The sequence below is a fragment of the Caretta caretta genome, chromosome 3 (assembly GCF_965140235.1).
Source record: "Caretta caretta isolate rCarCar2 chromosome 3, rCarCar1.hap1, whole genome shotgun sequence".
Classification (NCBI taxonomy): domain Eukaryota; kingdom Metazoa; phylum Chordata; order Testudines; family Cheloniidae; genus Caretta; species Caretta caretta.
Window position 1 is genome coordinate 72,743,256 of NC_134208.1, and position 24,762 is coordinate 72,768,017.

At 41.3% G+C, this 24,762-nt stretch overlaps 1 long non-coding RNA gene across 1 annotated transcript in view; it reads right to left on the bottom strand.

The window, feature by feature from the left end:
• Positions 1–14,399: 14,399 nt before the first annotated feature.
• Positions 14,400–24,762, bottom strand: part of LOC142071534 (uncharacterized) — a 201,809-nt gene continuing 191,446 nt past the window's right edge. Inside the window, exons 6-7 of the long non-coding RNA XR_012667613.1 lie at positions 21,987–22,248; positions 14,400–19,329 (exon numbers count right to left, since the gene is read on the bottom strand). This is a non-coding gene — a long non-coding RNA (uncharacterized LOC142071534). The remainder of the gene's footprint in view (positions 19,330–21,986; positions 22,249–24,762) is intronic.

Below are 24,762 nucleotides of genomic sequence, written 5' to 3' on the forward strand. Positions count from 1 at the left end.
ATCACACCCATATGTCTTATACAAATCAGACTCGTATATCTTTCCAAGATATATTTAATTTGTGCATTAGTCAAATGAAAGAGTGAAAATTAGAATTTATGGGCCAAATTCTCCAGCCCATTGAAACCACTTAAAGTGACCTTAAAGTAGACAAGGAGTCGATATAAACCAGAATGCAATACCTTACTCACATTGATTTCAGTGGGATTGCTTGAGGAGCAAGGAACTATTCAGTGTGAATGAAAGTATTAGAATCTAGTCCATAGTGAATACAGATGAGTTTTATATAGGCATACTTGGCAGCATTTTTGTATTTACTTAGGCTGTGAGATATATATCAAATTATGGGTATTCTTCCCAAGAGTAAGTAGTTATTTGAATACATGCTAGCAAATAATGAGTGGATAACATGTTTGTTTTTTAAACCAAGGCGGGCTGTTCTGGAATACCTGAACCTCCTCAGATCAAAATCCCTTTGAAATTCAATGGGATTTAAGCACATGATTAAGCATTTTCCTTAACAGAGATGCTTTCCTGCATCTGTGTCTTTGAGAGGATTGGCTTTGGTTATTAGTTTTGCAGCTATCAGATACAAAGAATATTCTTTTTTAATCTTTAAGAAAAAGAGTGAAAACATTTGAAGAAGAGCTCTGTGTAGCTTGAAAGTTTGTCTCTCTGACCAACAGAAGTTGGTCTAATACAAGATATTAACTCACCCACCTTATCTCTGTAATGTCCCAACAGCAGCACCTCTAATTATGTTCACAGTTAAACACATTCTTCATTACGATTCGTTATGAAATGGGTGAAGGGAAATGTTACATTGAGGGTCTTACTATTAAAAATGCCTGGAGCTAGCCAGCAATTTTTTTGAGGTAATTTGTGCTTGTAATTAATTGTGTGGACAAATGATATATAAATGTTTTAAAGCCATATTTGTGTCCCACCCCGGAAAACTGTGCTGAGAACAGCTTAGCTGCTGCCCAGGGGCTGGGCTATTGTGGTGTTTAGATGTTGCTTGTAATTATTAGAATTGGTAGCACTGGCTGTTGGGAGTCTGAAAGGACAGGAAACAGGAAGGAGGGGGAAGGAGCTGAGAGGCTGGGAGAAAGCTACAAAGGGTGCAGCAGCAGCTTGGTAAAGAGGTTTCCACTTTGAAAATAAAGTCCTGTTGAAGCTTGTTAGTACCTTGCCCGGTTGATACAAAATTTTGGCGATGAGGATTTTCTGCCTCTGAACCCACCTGCACCCTTTCTGCAAAGCCCAGGTGAGCCTCCAATATAATGATCATTACACAGGGGCTACAGAAAGACGAGTGGGGTTGAACTCATTGAAGGGATCTTATAATTTTGCAATCAAAACCAGGAAATAATAGACATTCAATGGGGTCTGGGTGCCTAAGTCCTGTTTGTATCTTCGAAAATCTCTCTGCGTATCTCAAAATTGAAATGGAAGCGATGTAGGGTTTGATTCTGAGAGATTCTAAGTACCCTTCAGAAACATTGAAATCCATGGGGGTAGTGATAGCTCTGTGTCTTTCAGGACTGCACCCAAATTGTGTTTGTGCAGTATGTTCTGTGTCATGTCTTATTCCTTAATTGATTATCACTGGGTATAATTCATATTGCATACGACTCATGGATTACAAGGCCAGAAGGGACCAAAGCAACCATCTACTCTGATCTCCTGTACAACCCAGGTCACAGAACCTTCCCAAAATCATTCCTAGAGCCCAGCTTTTAGAAAAACTTCCAGACTTGATTTAATTGTCAGCAATGGAGAATCCCCCAGGAGCCTTGGTAAATTGTTATATAGTTGGCTTTATCACAGAAAAATCATTTTGTTTTATTTGACACATTGTATATCAGAGAGAGGTATGCACGAGGCTATTAATGTCTCTGAGATATTCTAAGGATGCAGGAAATGTATTTCAGTGTACACTGTACTACAGTATCATTATGCTGGCACTTTTTCTTTTCTTTTAATTTTAAAATAGTATTTTCTCACATTCTTTGTTATCCTTTAATATAATAGTCTGACAATAGTTCTGGCATAGAGAACTGTACTGTAAATACTGCAGACCTTTAGCTGGAACACAGCAGTTGGAAATATAGACTATAATATAAATGTAGATTATAACAATTCAATTTGTTACTAATTTATTATAGGCTATCTGGTTGTTAATTGTTCTCTTTGGCTCATAAACCTCAAGGTCTGCCTGTGATAGGTCAAGTGGGTAGGTCATGTTCTCTAAATAAATGTAGCTGTGTCATATAAAAAGAAAAAAAATGTGTCTGAGGAATATGATATTTTCCCTTGTCTATTGCTAAATCTTCTGAAGTTATAGGGCAAGTGAGTCTGTCAGAATGTTTAAAAGGACAGAATTTAAAACATAATAATGTGACCTTGAGACTAGATAATTTGATTCAAGAATTTGTAGCTTGGTGTAGTTACTCTTAAAATGTAAGTCACTGTCTCAGAACAAACAAAGTTTATATGATTTGTGTGGTTAGTAGTTTCACTTAGGTAGCCTGCAAAATTTAAGAGAACAGAAATACTTTTCCATTTCTAGGGTTGGATTCTCCTCACAATGTCAGCTTGTCTTGACTGCAGAGTTAACTAGTATCTCTTTGCGATTATCTCTAATCCAGCTCCCCTCCACACACACAAACTCTCTGGCCTGAGTAGAGTGGTTTTTGACACCCAGGCTAGCTGGCCTTTCTGTGACATAGGCTAAAGTGTGAGTGCTGCTTACACTGAAGTTGATAACCCACCCACTTTGCAATGTGGACACAGGCAAACTCACTTCAGTTCTAGTAGTCCTCCAATGCCTTGCCCCAATTCCCCCCATGAGCCCAGAAATTCTCCACAATTCACAGGCAAGTTCTCCACAATTCACTGGGAAAAATCATAGAGTGGCTCAGCTTACTGCATCACAAAGTACCAGGGGACATACCCCTCAGAAATCCTAGTGCCGCACATGAGTGAATGGCTGCTCACACCAGAGCTAGGTGAACCAGGTGCTCAGTCCTGGGTGCCAATCACCCAGGTTAACGCTATAGTGAAACCAGACCCTTACACTACTTCCACAGAAGTGTAACTTCATGTATTCCAGTGGAGTTATTCCTGATTTACACCAGTGTAACTGAGAGGAGAAACATGCCACTAGTATCTTAGGATACATCACCTCTAAGTAAAGCTGTCTGTAGAGCCCTGTGTGGATGCAACATTTATATCTGCGGATGTGGATAGCCACGGATGTAAACTGGATAGCTGTGGAGCTGCAGGACTCTATCGGGAACCACAGCAGCGAAAGCAGCAGCATGTCCAGCTGCCACTCCCAGGAGCCAGTACCCTATGCAGGCAGCTCCTCTGGCATGGCTGAACCACCTCCAGCCCCACCCACTGGGGCAGGCACCAGGCTAACTGGCAGCCGTCCCTGGTCGTGCTTGGGTGTGTGCAAGTGGCTCACATGCCCCCAGAAAGGAGACTCAGACAACTCCACAGAGGAGCTAACCAAGCGGGGCGCTGGCTCCTGCGAGTGGCAGCCTGACATGCTGTTGCTCTTCCTGCTATAGTTCCCAATAGAGCCCTGCAGCTCCATGGCTGTCTGATTTATATCCGTGGATAACCTCATCCACAGATAAATTTGTATCTGCCCTGGGCTCTAGCTCTCTGCTATCCATTATCTGGAGCTAATTCAAATTTGTCAACATAGCAATATTGTAGAGAATGTTTCTGTATTTATTAGAGACCAATACCTGAAGTTTTTAACTCAGTCCATACCCAAGTAAACCTCTTATTAAAGGTTAGTGGGAGTTTTGCCTTACTAAGGAATGAGTAAAGCCACTGAAGATTTGGCCAATAGCGTTCAGTTGGACAATACGTTTTATTCACTTTCTGTTTGTTATTTTTGAAGAATTAGATGATGTTTGGAGACTGTTAAACACGGCAATGTCACTGATATTGCTCCCAGTGACTTAAACAAGAGCAGAAACAAGCTAAATATCTATGTATTGCTCAGAGAGGACAATGGAAGACTCCATAACGATACAACTTTCTTTCATTACTCTTCATTAAAAAAGGAAAACAGGCTACAACTAAATTACAATAAAATTGATAGAATCTTACTAAAATAATATAATCCCATTTACAGTAAAAAAAAACATAACAATACTGTTAAACCACTTTATATCTATTAGAAGAATCAGTATCAACTAGTGGTTAGAGAACACATGACTGGGATCTGTGCATTCCCAAATCTAACACCACAGTTACTACACTGACATTCAGTGAGCCACTGACAGTGTGTCTACACTGCGATAAAAATTCCACAGTACAGAGTCTCCGAGACTTGGGCTCTCAGGGCTCAGGCTGTGGGATTAAAAATTGCACTGTAGATGCTCAGGCTTATGCTGGACCGCAAGCTCTGAGGCCTTCCCCCTTCGTGGGATCTCAGAATCCAGGCTCCAGCCCAAACCTGAACATTTACATTGCAATTTTTAGCCCCCCCAAGTCCAAGCCCTCCCAGTCCAAGTTAATTGACCCAGACCAGCAGTGACCATGCCATATGTCCTTCATTGCAATGTAGATGTACCTTTAGAGTCTGATGCTGCAAGCGGAGACTCATCAAGTCCTGTTGGCTGTTTCTTCATCTCTGAATTGGAGACAATGATACTTTCTCCCCTATCCAAAGAGGGTTTTTTGGAGATGAATTAATCCTTGTAAGGAACTCTGAAAATGCTAGCCACTATGCTATTTTATTTATTTCTTCTGATTTTTATTACTGATTTAGAATTATTATAGAAAATGTTTAAGGGTGATCTTTTTCCTTTCAAGAAACATTTGCCTATAATAACCAGCGTACACTGTATTAGCAAGATGTAGCAAAATACTGGGCTAGAGTCTCAAACTTTGTTCCCTTTTCTAAAGATAGGTGCTATGTTTTCCTTATCCAGTGCTCTGGGACCTCACCTGTCTTTCATGAGTTCTCAAAGATAATCATTGTTGCTTCTGAGATTGCTTCAGCTAGTTCCATAAGTACCTTAGGATGAATTTCATCAGGCCCTGGCCACTTAAATATATCTAAATTTTCTAAATATTCTTTAACCTGTTCTTTCCCTATTCTGCCTTGTGTTCCTTCCCCTTGTTGTTAATATTAATTGAGTTAAGCATCTGGTCGCAATTAACCTTTTCAGTGAAAACTGCATCCATTTTAGCTCTTCTTCCCCACTAAGAAAAGGGCTTACACTTCCATCATCTTTTTCTTGTTCTTAATATATTCGTAGAATTTGTTATTGCCTTTTATCTTCCTTGTTAGGTATAAGTCACTTTGGGCCTTAGCCTCTCTGATTTTATCCTTACATTCTTGCACTATACTTTTGTACTCCTCAGCAATTTGTTCATGTTTCCACTATGTGTAGGATTTCTTTTTGATATTCAGGTCATTAAAGAGTTCCTGATACAGCCATATTGGCCTCTTACTATTCTCCCTATCTTTCCTTCACCTCGAGATAGTTTGCTGTTGTGCGTTTAATATTATCTCGCTGAGAAACTGCCAGCTCTCCTGAACAACTTTCTCCCGTAGATTCTCTTCCCATGGGACCCTGCTTATCAGTTATCTGAGTTTGTTAAAGTCTGCTTTTTATGCTGCTCTCACTCCTTCCTTTCATTAGAATGTTGAAATCTAACATTTCATGATCACTTTCACACAAGTTGACTTCAACCTTCAGATTCACAACCAATTCCACCCTGTTAGTAAGAATGAAGAGTAAAATGTTTATCCCCCTGGTTACTTCCTCTGCCTCCTGGAACAAGAAGTCCCAATGCATTCCAAAAAGTTACTGGAGATTTTGGTTGTCTGTGTTATTTTTTCAACAGATATCTGGGTAGATAAAGTCTCTCATTACTATTAGGTGTTGTGTTTTGGATATTCTGTTACGTGTTCCACAAATACCTCATCCACTCCGTCCTCCAGTTTTGATGATTTATAATACACCCCTTCCATGCCATTGCCCCTGTTTTTTTTCCCTTTTATCTTCATCCAGAGACTTTCATCTGGTCTGCCTCTCACCTCCTTATGGACTTCAAAACAGTCCCTGCCTCTCCTTCCCGAACAAGCTATACCCTTCTGCACCAGTATTCCAGTTATGAGATTTATCTCACCAACTTTTTGTGATGCCAGTTAAGTCATAATTTCATTCAGATCTGATTTTCATCTGAAAATATGTATTTTCACCTCTGTTTTTCCTCAGCCTTTTAATTAGCTCTTTCTTTCTTTCTTTCCTTCCCATTAGGGGTCAAATGTCCTCCATTTTTGCCTTTGTATTAACTGGGACCACCCTTCCCCTTTTCCCCTCCTTTCAGTTCTTGTCCTTCTATTTGCAGACCCTAAAGGTACTACATCATTCAACAGTAGCGGTACAAAACACTGTATTAATGCTTTAGCCTTTGGACAAACAGTATAGTTTTCTGCTTTTGTTTTTAATAAAGTCAGTGCCATTCCTTTATTGTTTAATACACAGGAGTATTTGTAACTGTTTTGTCCCCAAAGATGACCAATATTAGCCTCCAGTAGGGAAAAATATTTCTAGTAGAGTGAAATACACTCCTATGAAATGGACCAATATGGACCATATACCACTTTAATCTCACTTCAACTAAATTTTGAGAGATTTGAGACTTAGTATATAGACCTAATGCTGGCACTCTGCACAGTGATGAATTTCACCTGTAAGTGATACTGTGTCTTATTTTGCAAGTTTGCCAATTAGGAATAGATAAAACTATCTATGAACAATCACCAAGTCATTTTAATATCATGATGTAATAGCCATTATTGTAAATATTTAACATAACCATTTTAATTTCTACTGGTTATTTCTTGTTTGCCTGACAAAGTTGTGCACAAATTAAAGAGTGTTTCCATGGGAAAAAATATATATAGAATCAACTTGGCATTAAGGAAAGCTTGGAAATATTTTTGAATATCCTTACAGCAGCACTGTAATTTTTAGCTCTCTTCCCTTAAAGTTATATCTATAAACTTGTAGAGGGAAGAAGGCTAGTTATCTTTGCATGAAAATAAAAATAAAAATAATCTAAAAATAAAAAAAATCTAAGGATAAGGATTGGAATATCTATAAGCAGACATAAATCTAAACAATTAAATCACAACACAAAAATGCAAGCCTCAGAATGATTGAATGGTCTGCCACGCTGCAGTAGATTTAGGAATACTTTTCCATTTCTAGCCAGATTGGATGAAAGCTATCAAGCAGTCTTGGTCTAAATGGATCTTGCTTGATCTACCATAATAAGAATGCATATAGTGTTGGCAGCCTCCCTGGTATACCTTGTGCTGATTCTGAATATTGATAGGAACGTGAGGCTCCTAAGCTGAGTAAACTCTTATTTAGCCTGACTTTTTGTTCCAACAAACACTAGGGTTGCCACCTTTCTAATCACTCAAAATCGAACACCCCTGCCCTGCCCCGCCTCACCCCTTCCCTTCTCTGAGACCATGCCCATTCCACGCCCCTTCTCTGAGGCCCCGCCCCCACTCGCTCCATCCCCTCTCCCTCCATCGCACGCTCTTCCCTACCCTCACTTTCACCTGGCTAGGGAAGGGGCTTGGGGTGTGGGAAGGGATATGGGCTCTGGGCTGGAGGTGCAGGCACTGGGGTGGCGACAGGGATGAAGGGTTTGGGGTGCAAGAGGGGGCTCCGGGCTGGGCCAGGGGGTTGGGGTGTGGGTGGGAGGTGCAGGGTCCCAGTGGCGCTTATCACGGCTCAGAAAAAGTGGCCGCCAGGTCCCTGCAGTCCTAGGCACATGGGCGGCCAGGTGGCTTTGCGGTGCCTTCACTCCAGCAGGTGCAGCCCCCTGCGGATCCCATTGGTCATGGTTCCCGGCCAATGGGAGCTGCGGAACTGGCACTGGGGTTGGGGCAGCACACGGAGCCTCCCAGTCCCTGGCCACCCCAGTGCCTAGGGGCCACAGAAACTTGGTGGCTGTTTACAGGAACTGCACAGAGCTATGTCAGGTAGGCAACCTGCCTTACCCCGGGCCCCAGCTGCACACCAACTGGACTTTAAAACTCCAAAGCTGAATATTATGATTCTAGAGGCCCGTAAGTTCCACATCACTGTAACTAGTGCTCTTTGAAAAACCTTTGGCTGCCAAAAAATCTAGAGAAAGATCCTGCTATCAGGTTTTGCAGAAGAGAGAATCATTTTATATATGTATAAAAATATAAACAAATATCTACATAATTTATTAGCGCCAGTAATCTTGGTATAAGAAAATTCTGTGTTGTACAGCAGAGAGTTCTGGAAGCACTGGTGAACCATGATGTTTCAGCTATTCATGGAAAACCCATGCTAGATGCTCTGTATCACTGAAGGCTAACTGCAGCCCTCTGCAGAATCTCCTCTCTATACCATGCCAGTCCCAAATAGGCCAATGCTATTCCCAGGTAATGGTTTGTGATGTGCCATTGAATGGGCCAGGTTATTAGATCTGTTATCTTTCATCTGATAGTTAGATTGTCAGTTCTTTGCATGTATAATGCCCAGCACAATGGGGACCAAATCTCTGCTGAGGGCCATGATAGCATTGTCAGCCTGGAGACACTGTGGCCTCATGAGCTGCCCACTGGTTGGGGCAATTCATTTTTATCATTTCTAGCCCATGGAGTTCCCATACTGAAAACTTTGCTACTCAAGCTTTTTGCAGGGAGTGGGGATTTTAAATTCAGCCTGAGTCTAGTGGGAATCTAATTTCTCTTTGTTTAGAATTCAGTTATTACAGTGGCTTTTCCCCATTTATCATAAACGTTTTCTGCCTTCTGATTCAGAAAGGAAACAGTTGCTCCACTGGGGCATAATCCCTTAGGAGACTCAGACAGCTGGCTATTTTTGGGGCCAGGTCCGTTGTCCAGATCGGCAGGATACATTTACGTGCAAAGTCAACAGAAACAGGATGCATGAAATATCTGTAGCCTAACCTGCTGTATTCCCACCAAACCTAAGCAGAAATAAGAACAGACAAAAACTGCAGGCATAAGACTGTCATTTTTCACATATGAATACTCACAAAGTGAAAATTGGTAGTTTCACACATCTCTAATTGCAAGAAGATTCAGGTTCAGAACTGAGGTCCCAGACCATAAAATGATAATTTAGCCCCAGCACAATATATTGCAGATGTAATGCACTTAGATGCTGAAAGTGAAGGAGAGGTCACATCTAGGACCTCTCAGAAAAAAAGATCTGGGCATCATTATGGATCAGAGAATGAAGATCTCTGTTTGGTATCCAGTGGCAGTCAAAAAGTAATAAGTGTGGGATAGAGAGCAATATGGAAAATAATATACTACCATAATATCAATCAATGGTAAATCCTCGCATTGAATACTGTTTTCAGTTTTGGTCACCTCATCTCAAAAATGAAACTGCAGAAATAGAAAAGGTCCAGAGAAGGTGAACAGAAATGATCATGTGTGTGTATGTGGGAGGGTTGAGATTCTATATAACTAGAGAGAAAGAAGCCTTGAACTATTTAGTTGGGAAGCAGAGGAAGATGAATAAATATGTTTAATATAAAGACTAGTCAGAGGCTCCAATATACTCTTTCCCATAATACAAGAACTCTGACACTTAAAAGAAACACACATGAAATGGATATTATTATTACAAGAGGTAATTAACCCATGAAATTAATTTCTGCAGAATATTATAGATGATTCTGATGTAAAATTAAAATAAAATTAATCTTTTATAGGACTCATAATTGAGCATTAATTCGAAAACAATCAATCCCCATGCTTCAGGACATCAGCTGATCATCCACTCTGGTCAGGATGAGAGTTCTCATCCACCAAGGACAAGCAGAAGGCAACATAATTTTTCTGAAAGTGCTGTTATCCTCTGAAAAGTGAATCTGACAACATGACATAGTGTGTTTACTTGTTCATTGTCAGTCAATGACTTTCAGATCAAATGTGCACAGTTTACATGCTAATAGATGTTTTTTCTAACCAACATTGCTGCTATCTCATCCTGGAGTCTGAAAATCAACTTGTATTCTCTCTGGATCCTGTGTCTGCAACATTCTGCAAATGGAATGCATAGTCATTAACAAATTCTGTTGTTGATTTGTGGAACAGAATAAAATTCTGCTCAATCTTGCCGTATAAAAAGTAATAAAGATCATGAGCTACATCAGCCCTCTCTGAGTCTAGAGGAAGCAAGGACCCAGCTCAAGTTCCTTACCCTCAGCATGAAAGGTAGGGAAGATGGATTAATGGGACTGTCCCTTCTCCTGCCAACTTGACTTCAAGATAAACAGGGAGGAAGCAGCTGTGTTGCTGGGGTCTGAGATGGGGTAGGCAGAAGTATTCCTCTTTCCCTGGGAGTGAGACACCATGAACAATGACAGTCATGTAGTGTAGTTACATTTCTAAATTCTAGCTTTTGTGTTCATATTACATTGTGGGTGTTAAATTGTGGGTGAAATTAAAAGGCATGAACTTGCCCCACAAAAATAGAAGCTACTTAACAAAGTCAAGGCCTTGATATTCACATGAAATGGAAAATATAGTTCCTATATTTAGCATAGTTTAAATTAGAGGAGAGCAAATTGTTTATTCAAAGAATTTTACCTTTTTATTGCTTGAATCTAGTTGGTGATCAGAGGGCCCAGGTTTTTAGATTTTTGAAGATCTTAATTTCAGATTATTCCTTTTGTGTCAGAATAGGGGCCTTTGTGTCTGAGCCTCACTTACATAAATTGACAAAAACAGCATATGTGTGGAGGACCCTATGATATGACTGCACCCCCAACCTGTTAGGCCACATAAACTTCTTGACATGTACTTGAGTGAGTCAGACACCAAATTAGTACTGAAGTTAGGAGTCTAGCCTCTCCTGCTGCTGTGAGAGTTACTAGGAAGAAGAAAATGTTCCCTGTGCCTTCTTTCCTTTCACCTAGATAATACAGAGTATGGTATGATCCTGAGTAAGGAGAAAAAAAGGGAGTAAGAAGTGACTATCAGTAGGGCACTGTGTCTGTCACGGAGGTCGCAGAAGTCACGGATTCTGTGATTTTCCGTGACCTCTGTGACTTCTGCAGAAGCCAGTGTGGCTGACCCCAGGGCTCTGCAGCCAGCTGCTTGGGCAACCCTGCAGCCAGCCACAATGGCTGCTGCTTGGGCGGCCCCAGGCAGCTGGCCCTGGGGACTGCCAGAGCAGCGGCCAGTGCGGCTGGCCCCGGGGACCAGTCAAGCAGTGGTCTTTTGGGTGGCTGAAGCAGCTGCTGCTCTGGTAGCTCCCAGCAGTCGTTCCTGGGGTGATCACAACAGCTGTTCCAGCAGTGGTTTCCGGCCGCGTCCGACAGCTGTCTCTTGGGTGGCCAGAGCAACCGCTGCTCCTGCAGCCCCCAGCCACTGGTGCTGCTGGCCCCAGTCCCCCCAGCGACGGTCCCCCAGACCACTCCCTCCAGCAGTGCCCCCGTCCCCGTGGCATGCCCCCCCCCAGGGCATCCCCATAGCTGCAGCCCCCCCCTCAGCGGCAGCTGCCCCAACATTTAGTCAGGGGTATTTGTAGTATAAGTCATGACAGGTCACGGAATGTGAATTTTTGTTTATTCCCCCTAACCTGTCCATGACTTTTACTAAAAATACCTGTGACTAAATCATAGCCTTAAATAGCAGCATTAAGAAAGTTGCAAATCGCAACAGTAATTAGGCTTATGTCATGTTTGTGGAAATTCATGATGAGTTATCTGTACAAAGTTATCTGTTGTATGATCTGGATACAAACAGGCGTTTCACAAGTTGCTGAAGTTGTATGATATGTTTTAGGAATGGTGCTTATGTTCCATGATTTAAACTCAAGATACGAACAAAATGGCATCTACCACACTGCTGGTGCTCTACAAAGCTTCCTATGCAGATGCATGTGTGACAGAGTGCTAGGCAAGAAAGGCTGAGTCAGCACTCTGTTCACAGCAGCTCCAATCAAGCCAGGCAGAATGGAGCTGATTAAGCAGAGTCGTGCCTACTCTGTGGGTGGGGCGGGGCAGAAAGGCTAATTAAGCCATGAGGCAGCACCCACAAATAGGTACAGGAAGGAAGTGGAAAGAGGGAAACAGGCAGCAGAGGGAGAGAGAGAGATTGCTTTCCCATGTTTGTTACGAGAGCTGAATATATTATGAAGGTGGTGGGAATCCATTTGTAAATAAACTGCACGAGGTGTTGGACCAGCACAGGGGTCTCTGTGTAGTTTGTAGACTGGGACAGAAGGAGGAACCAGGAGGCCCTGTTACAGCATGTAAATAATAATCAGCAATAAAGAGGGATGTACTGGCAATACAAGGAAGCTATGATTAGCTAACAATTATGAGGCAGTTTTGGCTATTATAGCTTACCTTAGAAAAAGAATATCATTGGTAAATGTCAGGTTCTCTGTTTGGAAACTTGAATTGTTAAAATAAAAAACGTGATTTCTGACATGTAAACACATTTCATCAGAGAGATTGGCCATGAGGTCCACAGCTTTTCTTATCTTTTCTCTGTCACTTGCTCAAATCTACATCACACCAATAATGAGTGAAAGTTGTTATCATCTGAAGGGTACTTAGTTGCTTATGTGCAATAAATTGATGGCCTCAGTGCAGATTCTAGCTGACTGATTAGAAACATCACACAAAAAAATGTCTATTGCAATTGGCATTAATTGGTGTTAGATACATTTACGGTTAGTTACAGATGTTTTTAAATTATCACTGTCATTCCTCCCAACTCACTCATTACTAGAGCTGAATGAATAACTGTTTTTTTTTGGTTCAGGAGCTGAACCAAAAAATCTGAAAAAAGAAAAAAAGGTTAATTTCAAACCAAAATTGATTTGTTAATTTTTTTGTGTGAAATCAAAATACTGGAAAAATTGTTTTGAATAGACTGAAACATTTCAATTGAATCATTGCCATTTTTTAGTTTTGATTCAGTTATTTTAGGGTGGTTTTTTTTGTTTGTTTTGTACCTTTATGGCTATGTGTTTTTCAACTGGCCAAATTTCAAAATGGAACACCATTTTGAAAAAGTTGAAACAAAACATTTGAAAAATTTCACAATGAAATGTTTCAAAATGAAAAAGTTGAAATGAAACTTTTTGACTTTTTCAATTCCCTGCCCCCCAAAAAACTATTTATCAAATTCACAAATAGTTTCAGAGACCAGCAACATCATCCATTTCACCTCCTTTCCTTATTTCTACTTCCCTCAAAGCCCAGTCCTCCTACCATAATCCAGGAGAAGGAATTCATTTTTAAAATAGAAAAAGGTTACTCAAAATCCAATGAACAGCTACTGAAGATATTCCTGCTGCTTCTCTTAGCACTCGAAGTGCTGTAGGAACCGGCACTCAGCTTCCGGTGTCCAAAAGTGTGCAGGGTCATGGCAATCCTACACTTATGAGTCCTGTTATTTCATGTCCGCTCAGGTGGAGGGAGGGTGTCGTTTCCAAATAAGAATCACCCTTGTAACAATCCCTGTCTACCAGCAAGACTTCTGTCTGTGGCTGTTGAAAAGGGTGCAGCTCCCATGCATTTACCTGGCAGTACCATTCAAACATTCCTCCAGAGCTGATACTACAAGTTATCATGGATCAAGACATCAATATCTGCATATTATCATACTGATAATCTATACCCTGTGTAGAAATGATCTCACCCAGGGGCTTATTATACATTATAGGCGATGTCAGATAACAGTAGAAAGACACAGCATATCAAAACCCTTTTTGATAGCATATGATTGTTAACAACCACTGGTAGATTGCTACTTCTAAGTATGATTGGTGCTGCTGGAGGACAATTCAAGACATCACTGTTACTTAGCAGGTGAAGCACACAGGCCCTGGTCAGTTGTATCACAGCCCTACACTTTCCCCAATATGGAAACTGCTTCCCAAAACATGTTTCTTGAAGTTTCTGCATTGTCCATTTTGGGGGTATCAATCCATGGCATTACTCATTCACTGGCTATGGGAGTTTGTTCCAATTCCTAGGATTACTTTATCATGATGAATAACTGAGTGAAGATATTACATCATTACCATTAACATATCAGTGTTGAATGCAGGATAATTAACACTTGATTATCATCTACATTATGGTATTTTAATTTCAGGCTTCTCTGTTTTTAAAAGAATTTAATTAAATCCCTTACTCACCGCCAGAGTAGACACCCTCATTTCTTGACTTTTAACAACAGGTCAGTCCAGTACATGTGCTCCTGGCATTGGAATATCCTGATTACTCATGCCAAGACACTCAACAAATAATGCAAGTGCAGAAAAAAATATTGCCAAACCTAAGGAATCTCTCTAGACCATCAAAAATATTTTATAGCTGGAAAAATTTATTATACAGAGATCTTTATTCACTGCTACAACTACATGTTCAGAAAGAGGCAGTAGTTTAGTAACATTAGATACAAAATGTTAAAATAATAGGGTAATTCTTCTCTTAAATACAGCCTAATGAGAACGTGGCAGTCCTGGCCATGGCACAAGTTGTGTGATGTATAAATTCTACATTAACCTCCATTTAATTTGTTTTCCCAGGTGATTTTAACAGTACAGCTGATTAATGCCAGTAGCACTACAGAAAATTGAAAGTGGAATAGCTTCAAGTGTAAAATGTGGTTGCTTCGTTGTCCTATTTAGTTAAGTAATAAACTGAATGCTCGTTGGTTAGAAAGAAATCTTGATTTATCACATCAATGTGTTCTTTCTTGTTATTTAAAATGTGGCCATATTTGACCTCAGTGGACCAGATTCATCTCTCTTATATACATAAACATCATCATCTGATGTTATGAACATGTGCTGAACATTTGCTTTTCAAAATTGGCATAAGATTAATTATGCAGTAAGGCACCAGTTAGGTGCGGTTCAGTAAAGATTTGTTCTATCAGCCTTCTTGTCCCACCAGCAGGGATTGCTTACCTGACTTTCCATGGTTAAAGTACCCAACAACAGTTTAATTTTCAGTTATTATAACAGTACAACCACTACAACCTCTCTCTTTTAATATGTAACACACAACAATGTGTTTATTGGAATAGAATAATCAGGCAAACACATATATGACAAACTGTAGTTACAGTTTCAGAGTTGACTGTCACAAATTTTCTCCATGAAGTATAAAAAAACCTGTCTACTCTAGGAAATGAATCCTAACGACAGTTGTCAACAATGTAGCCTTTCCCCCCAAATAGCGTAAACAAAAATCACTTAACTGCAAGTGTAGATGGGGCAAAGCTGGTTTTGGCATGGTAATAGAGTAGATTGGAATTAGAGGGACCAGAACCAGGGTCTCCTAAATGGGAGTGCCCTAACCTGGGCTTTAGAATCACTTCCACTCTCACTGTATCTGTGGCCCAAAGCATGTTTAATTTATGAATACACAATGGAACTGCTTCTTCAGAGAGACTGAGCACTGCTTCAGCAGGAGAGATCAAGAGAGTGCTGCTGTAGGCTATGTCTATACTACCCTCTGGATCGGCAAGCAGCGATCAATCCAGCGGGGGGGTCGATTTACCACATCTAGTCTAGACGTGATAAATGAACCCCCAAGTGCTTTCCTGTTGATCCCTGTACTCCAGCGCCATGAGAGGCGCAGGCAGAGTTGATGGGGGAGTGGCAGCAGTCGACTCACCGCAGTGAAGACACCGCGGTTAGTGGGTCTAAGTACATCGACTTCAGCTATGTTATTCACGTAGCTGAAGTTGTGTAACTTAGATCGATCCCCCCCCCAACCCCCCTCCGCAGAGCAGGCCTTAGTTTCTCTGAAAAATTGCCGACCTGGCTTAGGTGCCTAACTATAGGAGAGGGTTCATGGCTGTGAATCCAAAGTGGAGATAGGTGTCTCCCTTTGAAGGGCAGGGCTTAAACAACAACACCTCTCTTCAGCATTACCTATTGACGTATTTGAGAGACTCCTCATGCAGTATGCCGGCTTTTCTGAATCATATTCTTATGTGCCTAATTCTTCCCATTCATTGTATAGGGAGCCTGGAAGCCTAGCTCAGGGCTGTGAATTTCGCTAGGCCCCAGGGTGCCTGAAAGTTAGGTGCTGCAATGCTTAGCATGCAGATTCTTTGCTTGTTTTTAATATGTTTTCTCTGTAATGCTTTCAACCTAAGAATAAATGTGCTTGCTTAGAAAGTGTTACCTTATAACTGTGGGCAATTATGCTGTTTACAGCCTCTGGAGAGAAAGCAACATGAAGAAACGGGATGTTTAGGCCGTCTGGCTTGCTGTGGAACTCACAGTGTAGGCAGAGAACTATGCAGCCTGGAAAAAACTCATTCAGAAGGGAGAGAGACAAAGGTCTCAGCACAAGAAGGGTGATGGCTGAACAGCTGGGACCGTAGAATGGATGACCATGGACTATTATGGTTGCCCTGAACTGTGACAGTACATAAGAGCATCACCAAATTAAAGCAAGGCTACTGACTTTCTTTAGGAAATTTAAAAGGAGGAGAGAACAAACAAAATGTTTGTTAATATAAGGCATGTTTTTCTTTTGTCTAGGAGATTTCTGCTAGAGGCTGACATGTCTCTGGGTAAGTATAAAAGGGGTAAAATGCAAAAAGGATGTCGAGTCATGTCTACTATGTACTACTAACCAGGAAGAAGAGATGGATGGATTTAAACAACTTAAAAAAAACAGCACAAGCATGAAGGGACAAAATTAGATGATGGCATAGAGAGTACACTTATCAAATTTGCGAACAATACCAACCTGGGAGGGGTTTCAAGTGCTTTGGAGGATAAGATTAAAATTCAAAATTATCTGGATAAGCTGGAGAAATGGTCTGAAGTAAATAGAATGAAATTCAATATGGACAATGCAAAGTATGCTACTTAAGATGAAACACCGTTGCAAAGAAAGCAAACATCATGCTGGAATGTATCAGCAGGAGTGTTGTAAGAAGACACTAGAAATAATTCTTCTACTCTACTCTGTGCTGATAAGACCGCAACTGGAGAATTGTGTTCAGTTCTGGGTGCCACATTTCTGGAAAGATATGGACAAATTGGAGAAAATCCAGAGGAGAGCAACAAAAATGATTAAAGGTCTAGAATACATGATCTGTGAGGAAAGATTGAAAAAGATTGCTAAAAAGCTGTGAGGACAAACATGGAATGGCTGTCAGTGCGAGCTGCACTAGGGAATATGAATCCAGTGAGACCAGGCAGGTTTGTGAAGCGTATGCTGAAACTCGCACTACTAGGTCCTCCCTTACGTTTTTATTAAAATGGCTAGATTAAATTTAGTGCAGGTATGTCTACATGAGCTACAAATCACATCCCCAGCTGCAGTGCAAATGTATCCTTAGAAGACAAGATTTTCAAAAAATATAATTGTGCATATTTGCATGCCTACTTTTTATGCACAACTGTTATTATCATGGTTATATGTAGACATTATATATTTGAACAGGAAATGCCCAGCTTGTCTGCTAATTAGCTATGCGACTATGTAGTCCCACCAGTCCCCTTCCTTACATACAGGACTGCATCCTCATGGGACCCTCCCTCCCTCTCTCCACCAGGATTATTTTTCCCTTCTCAGGGCGTTCCTACAACCCCACTCCCATGCTCTCCTATTGGCACTCTTCTTCACCCATACTTCTATCCCCAACCAGCTGATACTCCTTCTTTTCCACACACATGCCATCCTCACCCTCAATTCTCTCTCCACAGACCCATTCCGACTTACTTACTTAATATGTCTAGGAACATTCATCCTACCTCATTTTGCTTTCAGGGGTCTTCTCCCCTGCCTACGTTTTGATGGAGGGCATCTAGCAATCGCTACTACCCATTAGAATCCAAACAGTTTGTAAGAGCTTTCAAACATATACTCTAGCAGTGGAAACAGCACATAACCACACTCACTGCAGAGACACAGCCTCAGGACCTTTGCATAGAGTTGCACGGGAAACCACAGGGTTTTTCTAGCTGCCACTCTTGGGCCTGGGCACTCCGTCCATAAAAAGGGATCTGAATTCCTTTACTTTCAGACAACATAGGGATATCTCCAGGCACTGGGAGTCAGAAGATATACTGTACAGTATTTGATTTATTTAGACTCATGCAAATGCTAAAAAAGGGTGACTATCCATATGCTCTTAAGTGCTCTTGATATTACTTAAAAATACACCACAATAATACCTAAGGGCAGCACTATAATTTAATATAAATCCTATCAGTAAGTCAGGCAACTTAAAAACTCAAATCTCCCTCTCCCTCCAACAACTCACAATTCCTTCAGCCCCCAGCCCTGATTTTCAAATGCATGGGAACAAAAGGAGCTTTGCAATTTGCTCTGAAGCTCTTCAGATAAAGGCTATTTCAGACCAGAGGAATGAGTTCCAAAGCCATGAATTCCAAATAAAACATACTGACAACATCTCCCTCATACTTTTACCATTGATGATTTCCACTGCAGTAGTATGACACAGGGAAAGGGGAGGTTTCTCCAGTAGGTAGATCTAGGATAGATTCTTATAGATTCTTATATTCTTCCTATCTCATCAGTTATGTTAACCATCAGGTTATGTCTGTTTCCTGTCTTCATTTTATTTTGCTACCGATGGTCCTACTTTGCTGTAAGGTTTAGAAATACAAGGAAGATTGGGCTAAAAGTGGTTGTTTATTAAAATGCTCTGATTAGTGTAATTCCCATGGTAATTAATACAGCTACTCGGTGCTGTGCTAACACTGAAGAAACTCTGTAGCATGTGGGTTGTACCACAACTTGGAGGTAAGCACTGAAGGCACTTCAGAAACTAGGCTCTATAGGCCTTAACTCTTCATGGGCTCCCAATAAACTCTCAGGCACATGGCTAACATGAAAGGATTGCCTTGAGTTGGCAGGAAGGAACAGTTGCAAATACTCAGGCTCAGTAGCTTGAGCAATTATACTTTGTTGTATAATATAGCAACACCTTGCTTGGCTCCTCAGGGCAGTCCAATTGAAAGTTAGGCATAGTAGCTGATGTATACTTTCTAGTTCATTCCTCTGTTAGAAGCAGTTAGGTAACATCCTGCTTCAAAGTCTTCCTATCACAGCCTGCTTTGCGCTTGCTTTCTGTTCAGCTTCCTGCTTACATGCGGTTCCTCAGCTCTGCTCTCTCATTCAACTTCTTGCTTGCCCTGCAGCTTCTCAGATCCATCAGAGCTCACTTCCTGGATCAGAACCTTTCAAAGAATTTCCTGTTGTCTGGAGACAGCAGTGAGTCTGTTCTTCCAGCCCCTGTAGCAACACCACAAGGAGAAAAAATATGGAAAAAAAAATCAAATGTGTCTGTAAAAATCAGTTAACTCCTCTGGGCCTGCAAACACAAAAATGCCTTTGGACTTGGTTATTGCATGATGACCCTACAGGGCAGAGATAAGATTGGTTGGGTGCCTTCATTGCATTTCTTACTTTTACAATTTTTAAAAATCCAAATATGTTATCTTAACTCTACATTTTCTGGGTTTATTGTACTTGGTTTGGAGATATTTACAACAGCTCTGTAAAGTTTTTTACTCTTAAATTACAGATACATACTCTCAACATTAACTCTTTAGTATACATTTTTATTTGAGGACTATGTCATAGTGTGCATACTCCTGCTTTACTTGTGCATATATAGTATTTTAAGAGCTTCAGTTAAACAGTGGTCATGTTATTTATGCTACATGACATAAACACAATGAAAAAAGATTAATGTTTCTTATTAGCCTCTTTCGGTATGTCTACATGGCAATGTAAGCTCAGGCTCAGACTCAGGCTTAAGCCTAACACCCTTCCATCTACACACAAATCATGCTAAGCCAGGGCTCAGACCCAGAGTGGGGACTGCAGGGTCTGAGCCCAAGTCAAGCCTTGACCCTATTACTTTGCAGTATAGATGCAGGCCTCCTTCCCATCCCCAAACTCAGATCCTGGGAGCCCTCCAAAATATATCTTACAATCCCATGGGTCAACTTCCTTTCTCCTCTCTATACCAAGAATCTCAAATCTACTCTATTGAAAACAGAAGCAATCCTCTTGCTGTACTGCAGCAGCTCAGTGAGTCACCATTAACCCTTCCATTGTCTCCTGAACACTGAGCTGCAAACACACCATCAGAGAAACTTTTGTGCCTTCAGTGGACACTGACCAGAACAAGCCTCTTAATTCAAGGTCACAGAAGCACAGCCAGATTTTGGTAAATCTTTGGTGCGAGGCAAGTAAAACAGTGGAGTTTAGTAAGAGCACCAGGAATGACCATGCATACTTGCAAATAGTGCAGCAGTTGGCAGCTTTACAAAATTACTGGACTGGTGATCAGTGCAGGGGGCAGGTTAAGAAGCTCAAGAGTGAGTACCAGAAAACCAGGGGCCAGAACCGCACCTCAATGACATCATGCCCATTTTATAAGGAGTTTGTCCAGGTGCTTGGCACTGAGCCGAGCACAGAGCCAGCCATGGAGCATGATGATGACCTAGTCAGCTGCAAGTGTAATTAAGCCATATTTTGCCAGGGCCTCTACAATCAGGGTATGGGTTCATAAGCCAAGGCAAAAGCAGATATGCAGGGTCCCCCAGAATAACGGTGGGGACAGGAACTCCATTTATGAGCATGTCATTTGGTGGGAATAGTCCCTCAGCCTGTCCATAAATGTAGACTCTTGATCTGCAAAAAAAAAAAAAAAAAACCCTGGTATCATGCTCTTTCCTGTGCAACTCACATTAACATTCATAAGTTACCCTCTGTGATCAATGAGGGCTTGCATGAGTCCCATCAATGGCCTGGCACAGTTTGAAAACCACAAAGCCAGCCATAACTTCAGGAACATCTTTTATGCCCACCACCTTTGGGTAAATCACACACTTGATTGCCTCAGATACTCCCCTCACCACTTTACTCACAGCCAACTTTCCAACACCAAAGTGATTTGCAACTGACCTGTAGTAGTCTTGGGTAGCCATCTTCCAACTAACCCACTTCTGGACAGGGAAGGGTGGCCTTTATGCATGTGACTTTATGCTGGAGAGTTGGGGCAAGCTACTCACAAAGGTCCAGAAAGGTGGCTTTGTTTATGAAAAACTTCTGGACCCACTGCTGGTCATACCAGGTCTGAATGACAGTGTGATCCCACCAGGCTGTGCTTGTAGACCTGTGCCAGAACCACGGGTCTATGTAGGAGGCATCCACGGATATAAAGAGTGTAATCAGCAGCATCAGCCAGTTCGAGTCTGCCATGCGTGGGTGCTCCTCCTCCATCATAAGCTGTGTCAGGTGCTTTTGGTGGGTCAGAAAACACCACTGAAATGTCCACCAGAGTCTCATGGAAGCTCTGTCCAATTCCTGACACAGGAGTAAAAGCACAAGCAAGAGAAGTTCTTCAAAAAGTGCCTCCTCCATATTGTTGGCGCCAGTAGCTGGGAGCACAGAGACCAAAATGACTGCTTGGTGGGCTGTTCAAGCTTCCTGTAACATACATGGTGAACAGTCAAGTTTTCCCACAGTGCTCCACAGTCAAAGGGCAAGAGCAGACGCATTTCAGGATGGCATTAGGTTGGTTGGATATGGTTGGATTAGGTTGGATATGGTTGGTTTGACTCAGGTCCGCGTACTGCAGTGTGGACGTTAGAGTCCCACGTTCAAGCCTGGGTTAGAAAATTCTTACCGTAGGGTTAATAATCAGTGTAGACACTCAAGCCCAGGGTTCTCTAATCCAGGCTCAGCTGACCCAAGTCCCACTAACCCTGGGCTTAAATTGCAGTGTAGACATACCCTCTGCCTCCAGAAAAGGGGATTTCTCAATGTTAATTCTTAATGCAATGATAATCAGTTACTCACTTTGGATGAGTATTTTACACCAGGCATTCTCACATCTATCCATCAAGCTAATAATTCTTTTATACTCTATTACTTACCTTCTTCTCTATCCATGCCACAAACTCTGATAACCTAAGCCGAGCTGGGCCACTGTTTGGAGGAAGGATTTTCAAGAAGCGTCTGTTCAGGTGCTATACGAAGTAGTGCAGGTGATTCAGCATGTTGTATTACTCTCTTCTGAGTTAGTACTTGCCAGATGATCCAGTGTGATACCAGACGGTGCAGAACTGTTGTAGATGCTGCTTTTTAGATGATGGGTGAGATTTTCTAAACCACCTATGTGATTTAGGAGCACAGTCCCTTTGAAAGACAATAGAAAGTCGTGAATGACTTAGAGCCTTTTGACCATCCTATCTGACATGTTTAATGAAGTCCTGACCAGCTGAGGTTATTACAGTTCCCACAGCCATTTTCATTAGTCCTGGCCAAATTCTGAAGGTAGTACATTCTGCTTATTTAAATTCTGCTTGGAGGTTCAATTAGATATGGTATTCTTGGCCTCTCCTACACAGTTGTTGCTGTGTGCTGTTAAACAGCTGCCACATTTCCTTCCAGAAGTGTTTGCATTTCAGCCACAGTTGAAATTACCTCTGTTGCCTGGATGTCCTAGTGGAGTAAATGGGTGAAGAAAACCTCTATTCTCTCTTGTGGCAACAGGGCAGGATTCTAACTAAGGCTGCAAACCCCCAAGTGGATCCATGCAGGTAGATCCCTGTGCCTGCACAGAGCCACATGGATTTATCTGGGGCTTCAGAAAGCACAAGCATCTACCCTTATGGATCCCCTTGCAAAATAGGGGCTCAGGTTTTGTAGCAAATGCAAGGGAGGTAGACCAACATTTATACCAGCTTGCACATTATGGTTCCAAAGAATATTGGTCAATTTGCCATGGAGTGTGAACACGTAGGTAGCAGGTGTTCTGTTGTTTGAAGTACACTCTAGATGGGGTTGCACATGGAACCCTTTGAAAGCCTTCCACTAAACCATCCGCACAGCTCATTGAATCCTGTTTTAGCTGCAGAGTTTTGGAGGAAAGGATGCATTTAACGACAGAGCTTCTCTGACCGAGACAGGATTGTAAAATCCTCTGGGATTAAAAATGTTATATAGATGTAGGTTATTATTTATTGATTTTAAAAATGCTATTTTTATTTTCAGTATGGATTCAGTTTTCCAGTGATATATTGTTGATATGAATGTCAGCAAGGGTCCAAGCTGGAATGTAATCAGGACTCCAGGAGTCTGACTGTTCTTATGCTATTAAAATCTAATCATCATCATGAGAACAAACATCTACTGAGATATTTTAACTATAACCCCTGAAGGATCCTCACAAAGTTTACATGCACACACATTCCAAGTCAGGGCTGAAGGCTGGTTAATATGCCTAACACATTTCAGCTGTAATACCACTGTTTCCTTCAGGATTAGACACAGGAGTCATTTTACTTGCAGCTCAGTGATTAAACCTGTGCAATCTTTTTACTTCTCTCATGGACTGAAGACCCCTCCTCCTCCCTCAGCTGCCAGGAAGCTATGGTTAATGCATGGACAGAAAAGTTCTAATTATCCATTATATCAATAATCGTTTTAACTATTGATTTTAAAAGATGGTTATAGTATGTATTGCTTTATCAACCCATAGGCCATATACTCTTATCTCATTTGCAAGGACATCACTTGGGAGCACAGAGAAGCACGCACACGTACACACATGGAAATAAGGGGTCTTAACACTCAAGCACAGACTAAATTTAGGACAGCATCCAAGTAGAGAAAATACTTTTGCTCAGACATTGAGAAAGTGATTAAAAAATGTGTTCACATCTACACCAGTCACATTAACATTAACCCTTAGAGGGCATTGGCATTGGCATGGCCCTGGGACATCCTGCTGCTTTGAGCCAGTCATTTAAATTAATGGAAACATTCCAGGAGAAATGCCAGAGAGCATGACATTCTCAATGTAAGTAAACAACAACATTAATATATATTTTAATTCATACCTAGATAAATGTTCAGTGCTACAGTCCTTGTTTAAATCTCTCTAACAAGCTGTGATGAAGAAAGAAACATGCCACCTGTTAAGAGAGATACAAAATCTAATGGTAGATACCTCTCGGTTTTGTAGTTATGATGACAATACTTCCAGTTCTGTGAATTACAGAATTCCTGGGATGACTCCTTAGTGTATTCCTCTAAAGTCCTTCTGGTAGGTCATTTTGGAAAACAGCCACATCATTTATTTTTAAGTTGCAATTCCTTGCCTTCTGTTACACACTTACCCACACATGCTAACAGTAGTTGAATAGAGATAATTATAAGCTTGGGAGGAAAGATCAATATAAACAGTAGTTCCTATGCTTTCTTCAGACACCGGATTCCAGTACCAAAAGTGGGTAAAAAGCCACAAAGATTTAAATGATAGGTCTTGCGGTGAATCAATACTCCTAACTTCCTTCTCCACCAGTGCAGAGACACCTTGATAGAGGTGCAGTTCCATTGTGTAGAAGGTGCATGGTGGAATAGGATGTCAGACTCTATGGCCCAGATCCTCAAAGGTATTTGAAATCAGTCGGAATTAGGGCCCAGGTTCACAAAGATATTTAGACACCTAACTCCCATTGATTTCAATGGAAGCTATGAGCTTAAATACTTTTGAGGATCTGGTCCCATGACCCAGTATACAAATGTAGGGATCTTCTATTGAATCTCCTTAGAATGAGGTGCTATAATCCTGCATTCAGATTAAAGGCATTTGCTGCTGAGTCACACTGGCAGATGGATCAAATTAGCTTTAACCAGGATATAAAG